Genomic DNA, 8,068 nt, shown 5'->3' on the forward strand with positions numbered 1-8,068 from the left:
CTTCTTTCACTTTTTGTGGGCAGTCACAAGATTCTCAGGACCTGTGATTTGCCTGGCCATGCTGTATCTGCCCTGGGGCAATCGGTCTGCATGAACCAGAACTCAGCCCAGGTAAAAAACAACAGCTTTTTTGGCCTTGAGAAACAGAGTACTTCATTTCCCTGACCCCCTCCTGCATCTTGCCAAAGGGATTGAGACTTCTGTGGGCCATGCAGGCTCCCTGTTGCATTGCCTGATCCTTGGGAGAGCAGTTCCAACACTGCCCCCATCCTCCCTGCCAGTCCTCCCCATGTGAGGTTACTCAACTGCGCATATGAAAATAACTTGTATGTCCCAGTTTATTATTTCTCCTGAGCAGATGAGAGGGTTGGAGGCTGACCAGAGCAGAGGAGTCTCCTGGTGAGTTAATTCTTCAAAAGCTCGTGATGGCTGTTTCTCGTTAGCGCTTGCTATAGTGCCAGGAGAAAAGAATAATTCTCTCTTGGAGTCATGTACGCATCTCTTTACTGCTGTCCTGGAGTGGCTGCATCTGCTCTGCTCTTGGGATTTTTCAGACACAGCAAACTCCGTGCTGTTTAGACTGTATGGCATGCTGGCAGCTGGAGATGGAGGGCTCAGAGCAAGGCAAGCTCCCAGTTGTGCAGAGCAGCCATGGGCATGGCACTGACTTCCCCAGCAGTTCCTAGGTGAAGGCACACACTCCAGTCACAGACGCTGTGATGCGTCGAAGAACAATTGGGGCATCCAGGTGGCTCCTAAACAGCTTTGTTCTTCCTCACCCCAAAAAGTGTCTGGAGTCAGCATGTTTGATTCATTGATGGTTTAAAACTGCAGTGAGCTGTGCTGTGGGGTGGGGGGGACACAGGAACTGCTCGCTGCCCCTGTCACCCTTGCTGGTTGCTCCAGGGTTGTGATGAATTCTCTCAGGCTGGCTGAGGAGCATTGCAAGGCCAGCCTAAGGAAGCAGCCCTGCATCAGAAAACCTTGCTGCTGGCTGCAGTGTGTTTTCCACAGGGGTAAGGACTATTTCTAGTTGTATGACTTGCTGCCACTCTGAATCAATAAAATAATTTACATCCATCAGCAAACAGTAACAGGCCTTTCCAAACCAAGTGCTGAAAAGGTGTTGCATTTTGAGGCCCTTGAAAACATTTTGGGCCACTGGAAGATGAGGCAGAAGGGAGCCATGGGGGGCAGGGGGGCAGCCCCAACATCTATTTTTAGTAACTCAGTTTGTAAGTTCATTGCTGATTGTGAATAATTTCTGTGCTATGGCTTCTGTGATGACTGTGTAACCAGTTTTGTTGGCTAATGGTAGCAGTGATGATTGCAATGCACAGAGTGAGACATTCAAATGTGATGCAGCAGAAGAGAATTTGCCTAACTGCACCAGTGGTTCTGAAAATGTCTGAAAGGGCATCTTTATTTACGGTTACTTCAGCTGCAAAAACTCCACCTGCTCCACGATTGTCTTTGGATTTCAGTATGCTCTGATGGGCAAAGCACCCATTCCACATCCCTGAGCTCTGCTGTCCTGAGCTAGCACATCAGCAGGTCTCACTGATGGCTGCTACTACACCAGCCAGGCTACAGAACAGTTCTGCATTCTCTTTTTCAAGGTTGTCAGTTCTTGGGGTTTAACATTTTATTATTATTTTCTAAATTCTTGGATCAGCCCCTCAAAAATGTTTTGGTGTACAGCTGTAACAGAGTCCAGTTCAAAGAGATGCTCAAGTGCAAACATAGACACCACAACGGGACACGGAACATTTCCTTTCAATGTAACTATTCACTGGGACCTGCCAAATTTTTTCAGATGCTCTTGTCTGGTCTCATAAAGAGCAGATATGCTGCTTAGTGCTCTTTTATGGCTCTGGCCTTAGAAAAATTATTGTTCAATGTTATCATTCAGACCATGATGTTGACCATTAGCTGGTCTCTGCTGAGTAGCCTCTTACCAAGTTCAAATTTCCTACTGACAGTGAGTGCAAGCTACTGCATGTGTTTTCACAACAAATCAGGAAGGCTCATTTTTCTGAAATGTACTGTTCAGCACCTTTGGAAGAACCCTCCAAAGTCCACTGGGACCAGAAGAGATGGATTACTCCTGGCCTGCAATGCAGAACACTGTCAGGGAGAGTTTCAGCTATGCCTTGCAGTTTTCTCTCAGTTTTCCCCTTGCTGGCAGACTCCAGGTTGGATGGGAAGGATTGATGAGGCTTTACCTACCAACAGTGACAGGTTCAAGTGACCTCAGGATCTGCACTTTTTTTCTCCACTCTTCTGTGCTCAGGTGAGCACTTGCCAGGCTGGGTCATTGACTCTTGGGATCTCCCATTACTAGTTCACCTCTGGGGCCTTGCAGCTTGCTGAGGAGGTGGCCCAAAAACTTTCAGGAACTCCTAAATCCACATAGGATGTATACTCCTCTGAGGGCAGTTGTGTTATGCTTCACTCATTATTGCTGCTGGCTGCTACTGAAGAGAGCAGGTTCCAAGTGCTGTGGATTCACCTGCCCCAGACTACATACTTTGCATCCCATGACGAGGATGCCAACGGATCAATGAGCTAGAGAACCAGCAGAGATAATGAACCCCAGCCAGGCCGTTCCCTTATTACCACTATTAATTCAGTCAAGGGGCTATTTTTCACATTCCCTGTTCTTATGGAGAAGTTCATTAGTGTTAATCTTCAATATGCAAAGCTACCTTTGAAATGTCCTTCCTAGGCAGACAGGGTAACGTCTTGCTTGCAAGTAAGTAAACCTGTTCAGATGATGTAAGAACAGCTTTTCCAGCCAAACCATTAGCAATGCCTAAGTGTGGTCCAAGTTGTGATGACAGCCAGATGCTGCTATTAAACCTTTAAACCACGGGAGTTACAAGCTCCTTGCTGCACAAATGTTTCGAGGTGAGAACGAGAATCAGGGTTTGCAAGCATCTCTTTCACTGAAACAAGCACAATAAACTAATGGAAGACACCGGGCCTGTTCTGTGGGATGACCACCTATCCCCAGGGCAGGACACTCACATACCAATATTTCTGTCTGCTCCCGTGCAGCATTGCTTTATGGTAGACCTCAGTTAAGAGTGTCATGCTGGAAACCACACCTACAGACAAGACTCAGTTGTGAATGCTCCTGTTGATACAGTAGCTCTACAGGCACATTTGAAAAACTTTATCTCCAGCCCTTTCTTCAAGCAGATTACAGCCCAGTTGCACTGAGCAAGCAGTATCCATGTGCCAGGTCAGGAATGCAGCTTGGACAGAAGCTCAGGTTTGTGGCAATCATGAACACTCTCTCACCCAAAGCCTTCCTCAGTCATACCCAGAATCCCCCTTCCTGAGGGTACCAGGTACACGGGAGATTTTTGTGAAAAGATGGACACCACCAGAACCCCTACTGCTCTGTGACATGCCACACAGTTGGTCCCAGCAGAGGTGTTGAGTATATCACTCCAGGCTTTAATTAAAACAATAACAATTAAATAATTTCTCTTATCAACTACTTAAAAATTGCTTCTGCTTTCTGAAAAATAACAATGCAACAATAGCAAATCATCATGCTGAGCCTTTTCTCTGTTTGCCATTCATGTCAGTTCTCAGTGAGTTACAGGACCTTCCCAATGGACTGAGATTAAGCCCATCACATTTTCCCACAGCGTCCTTAGTGGATGGATCTGAAAATCACGTGTGCAGGCAGCAAATGATCTGCAGGTACCAGGCAGAGATGTGTCAGGATGACATTGACTGACACAGTGCAGAACTGGTTCTAGTCCAGGAACAGTCTATCCTGAGCATTTCTGCAGGACTCAGCTCAGGGTACTCCTGCTGTTACTGGCTACAATGGATACAAAACCAAATCCTGCTCCCAAAACCAGTTGCACTGGGAAGCATCAGTATTAGACACCGAACTATTTTTGACACCTTCCACAGCATAAGGTTAGGAATTTAACAACCTTCCTTGCTACCCCCCTTAAAAATAGGAGAGGAATAAACTATGGTAGATGGGAGGTATGAAGGAGATGACGCTCTGGTTACCTACATCTTCCCTGGAGCAAGGACTTCTCATAACAGCTTGGTGAAAGTGTCGAGCATGCAGTAACCTTTTGAGTTCTGCTGCTCTTGTGCTAACCACACTGTAATGGCACCACTCCTGCCACATCTGGATGAGGAATCTGGTTTTCAAGGGAAGCACAGCTAAGAAAGGCTTCAAACAGGATCTGATTGACCGATTAAAAACAGATGCTGTGCTGGCAGACAGGCTGCTGTGGATCGTCTGATACAATCCTCTTCCCCTTGTTTCTGTACATAATGTCCTTCCAAGCAAAGCCACCTCTTCCATAGCTATGTCTAAATTGCATTAGGAATCTTGGCATTTTTTCAGTTACACATATTGAGAATGGTTTTGCCATTTAAAATATTTCAGGGGGATTGTAGAATCAAGCCGTAGACTGCTTATATGGAATCCACCTAGTACTCAAAGAGGCAGAGGCCATTCTGCAGAGGGTTCATAGATGCAGCATTTTAATCCCTGCAGTCCTTAACCTTTACACAGCACTCTCCCCGCTTCTCCTGGAGGAGGGATCTGTATCAGCTCTGGAACCAGAGAGGAACACTCCCCCCACCACCTCACAAACTGCTTTAATTTTAAGCTTATGAGCAAAGAAAGCTCTGTATCGCAATACTGAGGCATGAAACATCTTTCTCTCATTTCACTTTGGAAGGAAACAGCACCTTGCAGCAGCTTTGCTTGTTTGTCTCTACCTGCTTCAGTATGTCCAGTATGGCTCAGGGCTGCTTTAGCTTACCCACATCCTCACTCTGGCATAGTGCAGAGACTGGACACTGCACATAACTAGTCTCTGTACTCAGTTGTTCATCCCTCTAATTTGGGGATTATTACTTTCCTGGGGAGACTGAAGATAATCCAGTGGGTCAGTTGCCCTAGTACTGGCTATATATTGGTGTTAGTCCTCCCTGGCACTGGAGGATCACAAATTGAATTGGTCCAGGTAGTTTTCCTCTTGCCCTCTTCCCCAAATATAGCTGAAAAAATTCTCTTACTCTCGCAAGACTGCACTTGCTAACAGAAGTCACAGTTCCTATTTAGCCAGAATCAACATAGTCAGGAATTCCTGTATTACACTTAGAGGTGCAAACAAGTTTCAGACCAGGACTAGCTGGTTGCTTGGTCACAAACGTAACAGGAGATTCAACCCTGAGAGGCCAAGGAAAGGGGATAACTCCTTTTGCTTTTGTTTTTCAGTTTGGCAGGGGAAAGGGCTGATATCAGCTTCCTGAATAGCAGAACCATCTAAATTAATTTCACAGAGTGTCTGTTCTCAGCAGCAGGATGCTAATCCGGTGCAGCACTGCAGCCACAGGAGTGCTTAGGGACAGACTGGATAGAAGGCCTCATTGCAAAGCTGAGGCAACAGAGGCATCTGCAGTAGGAAAAACAGGGGTTCAGGCAACAATGGGGGAAGAGATGTTAAAAAAACTCAGCAGCTCTGTTTTCATCTTCAGATTTTGTGAGCAGAAGAGTACAGGAAAAAAAACAGTTCAGGTTTAAGTGTACCTGGCAAACGAGGCACAAGAACAGGTTGTCCAGAGAATCTGTGGATGCCCTATCCCTGGAACTGTTCAAGGTCAGGTTGGATGGGGCTTTGAGCAACATAGTCTAGTGAAAGGCTCCCATGGCAAGGGAGATGGAACTAGATGGCCTTTTAGGTCCTGTCCATTCCAAAATGTTCTGTGACTCTATAAATTCACCCTGGCTCAAAGGCCTGTAGACATTCTGACTTTGCCCAAACTTCTTGCTACTTCCCAACAGCATCCAGTTGAGAAATCAGCACAACACACAAGAGCAGCAGCAACCAGCTAATCTATCTGTCACTGCCTTGGCAATTGCTACAAATTCAGCCTACAAATTCAGTAAATGAGAACAGGTAAGCCCAGACACTGTGAGTCACCTGTCCATGGTCAGACTTCAGATATCTAATGGCAGTGCCACTGAGAGAATACAAAAACTGTCAGAACAGGAGTGGCCAAGGAATGCCTGAGCACCACAGTTCAGTTTTACTGACAACAGTGCTGCCACTCTACCACTGTAACACCCTGGACCATGCTGAAGTGAATAGCGACCCTCATGATTACACTAATACAGTTCTCTGAGGAGACTCCCCTTTTTGAGCCTGCAGATTATGTAAAATGGCTTTAAGCAAGACAATAAACCCTTCATAAGGACTTCTGTAGTGGGTAGGGATGATAAAATGCACAGTTATGATATGCACAGATTACCTCCCTGGTCACCTTCCAGATGACAGCATTGTGTCCACCCTTAACTGGGGCAGGCCAGTGTTTATCACTGCCTAAAACAAATGCACCTCAGTTGGTTTAACGCAGTTTTTCGCATCTTACAATTAAACAATGAAACATTTTAATAGCAGTGAATATCCTGAGCATTTCAACGATTTGAGTTTTTTCACTGTCACATTACATTTTCAAATGTCTCCATTAAAAACATAAAATTGGTAAATTGTCACAACTCCAGACTCACTGGAAAATGCAACATCTTTGCAGTGCAATCAGTGCAGGTCTGTTTTGCCACTGAGATTTGCAAGACTTGGGTAAAAAAATAAGATTTAAAGTAAAGTCTTTAAAGGGAAAAATATACACAATAAGAAGCACAGTGCCAAAATCTCCTTTCTGTTTTGCAAGTGCTCTGGAGGCACATTCACACTTCACTGAGCCAAACAATTTCTGAAAATGACTGCACGTTTGGAAAACAAAAACTTGCAGACTGAGCCCCAACAAGAACTGTTCAGGTTTTATGACTCTGAACCACCTGTGAGCTAAAGGGACAGAAAACATCTGAAAACTGTCAAGCTGAGAGTTTGGTTTCCACAATAAGCTCTGAATCACCCTTAATCTGCCCATTAAGTGCAAGCCTCAATTCTGCAACAGCCCTGCTGGAAATGCCAGGGGTGTGAAAAACAGCAGATGGTTAACAGGGGGGTGGGTGGAAAGCTGCACAAATCATTAGAGGAGCATGGAAAATTCAGTGCTGGCTATAAAAGTCACTAGGCAAGGGCAGCTGTAAACAGCCAGGTGAAAAGAGGTGGGAGGGACACACGGTAGCTGCTCTGCACAAACTGCTGCTGTTTCCTTCTCAAAAGCCACCAGAGAAGTGCTGAATCAATCACATGTGAACAGACCTTAAGGTGCTCCCAAGTATTAGCACTAAGAGAGTTTTCCATTGCACTTCAGTTTCCAGGTTTTAGCAGCACCTTGGATGTGATTATAGAATCACTTAAGGACCCTGAGGGACACTTAGAAAGCAAACCCACTTGCTTTTTATAGGTTGTATATACATATGTGACTGTTACAGCCCAGGCAAGTGATTCTTGTAATCTGTGACTGACATAGCAACAGAGAGCCCAATATGCTGAGGATACGTGCAGGATAAACATGACAATGAGCCAGGAGGCAAAGGTAGGAAAGAAATGGAACTCAGTATGGCCGGTCTTACACAGCACTCCAAACTCTCTAACTGCAAACAGAAAACATGACATGCAATTAGATGACCAAGAGAGAATTTTCCCCCTGCTTATCCCACCAGTTTACAGTATCTTTAAACAAGAGATGAGTGTAATTTCCAACTGGCTCAACAGGCATGAATAGCCATTTTCTAGGATATCTCACAATGACTTCTGCTAATGCTTAAATAACATAGTTACTGCAGAAGTGGAAAATGACGGAAACTGAATTTTAGTAAAGAGAGAGCAGCAGATACAAGTTGGGGCAGGAAAGCAGCTGGAATCAAATAATGAAAATCGTACCATCATTTTCATATCCAGTAGTGTTATGACATTCTTTCTATGAAGGATTTATTATTTTTGTACTTGGGCTTGCCATCCCTGATTGTTTTACAAGGGAGCCTTCTTCCTCCTCTAGCTTTCCATGGGCAGCCCTGAAACACTTTTCACCTCCAGTTCAAGTAACCTGTGGCTAAGCTCTCTTGCATGTATGAGGTCTGGCAAAAAATCAATGAGTGTCAGTCTAA

Source organism: Catharus ustulatus, chromosome 2 (genome assembly GCF_009819885.2).
Source record: "Catharus ustulatus isolate bCatUst1 chromosome 2, bCatUst1.pri.v2, whole genome shotgun sequence".
Taxonomy (NCBI): Eukaryota; Metazoa; Chordata; class Aves; order Passeriformes; family Turdidae; genus Catharus; species Catharus ustulatus.